Source organism: Alligator sinensis, unplaced genomic scaffold, assembly GCF_000455745.1.
Source record: "Alligator sinensis unplaced genomic scaffold, ASM45574v1 scaffold468_1, whole genome shotgun sequence".
In the NCBI taxonomy this organism is placed as follows: domain Eukaryota; kingdom Metazoa; phylum Chordata; order Crocodylia; family Alligatoridae; genus Alligator; species Alligator sinensis.
Window position 1 is genome coordinate 1,515,727 of NW_005842087.1, and position 2,029 is coordinate 1,517,755.

Here is a 2,029-nt window from a genome sequence, read left to right on the forward strand (position 1 = left end):
CTGCTAGGAAGCCCTAGCGTAGACGTGGCGAGCCCCAGGAAAGGGGAGCGCACTCTAGAGGAGCCCAGCGTGGGCCCAACGAGTGCCCGAGAAAGGGGGGGGACTATTGAGAAGCCCAAGGTGGGCACGGTGAGCCCCGAAGAGGGGGGAGCACCATATTGAGAAGCCCAAGACGGGCGTAGCGAGCCCAGCCGTAGGCTAGTGTGGCAACACCCCTCAGACAGAGGCAAGGTGCTGCGGTTGTGCCTGAGGAGAGGGGATAGCAGTACGGTGAGCCTGGATCAGAGACGGTACCTGTGCGGTTGGCCTGAAGGACCGGAGACCCGCTAGAGGGTCCCTGAGCGGGACCACACTTTTAGAGAAGGCCCAGAGTGGGCTTGATGAGAGTCCCAGTGAGGAGCTGGGTATTAGAGAGAGCCCAGAGTGGGCTAGATTACAGGAGAGGAGGCCCGGGAGAACGGGCGTGTATCGTGACAGAACAACGTCCAGCACATCAGCGAGGGTTGGGGCGTGGTATTAGGGGCTGGTAGGAGCCACGCGTAGCCCATAAGGCTAGGGGGTCTGGGGAGCACCCATCATATCGGGAGACCCCGAGGGGGTCCAGGAACATACGGGGACCGAGATCCCAGCTAACCGTGCCCAGGGAGTCGTAGGCAGCCTCCCAACTATACATAAACATCAAAGACGTGGCGGGCGAGAATTTGAGGGTGCCCTTGGGCCGACTTGGCACGGTGAGAGGGCCGTAAGGAGATCACGGCCCTCCTGACAGACCCCGCCATGACACAATGTTACAAATCTGCACAGCAGCTACCTTGCTAATAATAAAAATTGTAGCTGCCTAAAACCTGGAGAGTCTAGCTCATGTGCTCATTGAATTATTTGCTCTACCTGAGATTCAGAAGGACTTTATTGCCATCATTGGGAGTATTTTGAGAATTTAACTTGAGCCTGATAATATAAAGTCAGTGTGTCACATAATGGTGGACAGGACAGCAGTGTTCAAGGATGCTGGTGGTTCCTGTTTTCCATTTTATTTAAAACAAGAATTAACATTTGGAAAACTCATTAGGGAGCTAGGAAGATTGTCAAAGTCTTAAAACTTTACACATTTTTTTCTTAGTCTCATGCCATTTCATTAATATCATTTACCATATGTAAGAAATATTGTCTGCTGCTTAAGGCAAAGGGCTGAGCACCAGGAATCCTAGGTCATATATTCAGCTCCCTCAGTGACTTGTGTAAACCTCTATATTCAGCTATAGGTCTAGTTAATACTTCTGTAAATAAGAATACGACATAATTCTTGTCAACCTTACAGCACAGTATATAAGCACATCTCCTCATCCTTGGGAATACAGCCAATATACCACCTTCTCCAGAGTTGTTTTGTTTCATTGTTAATATTCTACAGCTTTTTATCTTGGAACAGATCATTTCCTGCATAATGTATGCACATACCCATCAGAAAGTATGAGACAGCCATAAAATCTATTAATAGATTCATACATGCAAAGATGTATTACATGCACTGAGCTGAAAAGTGCAATTAAGCAATCTTTCTCTACATAAATTGTTAGCAGAATTTACTCACTTTAACAAGTCTATTTAACCTGATTTAAACAAACAAGGCTTATCCTTCATACTATATTACAGTGTTCTTTGTTCCACTGACAGAAAAAATGGTGATAAAATGTTCATATAATGAAAATATAGATAAATGGGTATTGGCTGGAATCCTAAATGAATAATTTGTTCCCAGAATGTGCATGGACAGATTGAGTGCTTGAATGCTTCTGTTACTTTAAATTAATTCATTAATAAATCCCATGAATACTATTTGGTCACACTCATCTGCAAGTAGTCTTTAAACAACATCAAATGCTTATTTTTTGTTTGGTTGGTTTTTGAGGCGCATAGTATCCTTCTGGTATCAATACAAATCTTACGACTCGGGTTCCAGTTCAAATAATAGGCTCCAGGATTGATGTGCTTTCAAAGCTTATTGCACAATATTTTCTTAAATATTCCT

The 2,029-nt window shown here is 44.8% G+C and overlaps 1 protein-coding gene across 2 annotated transcripts in view; it reads right to left on the reverse strand.

Moving 5' to 3' along the window:
- PLA2G4A (phospholipase A2 group IVA) overlaps positions 1 to 2,029 on the reverse strand; it is a 128,566-nt gene that overhangs the window by 44,852 nt on the left and 81,685 nt on the right. The window lies entirely within an intron of this gene.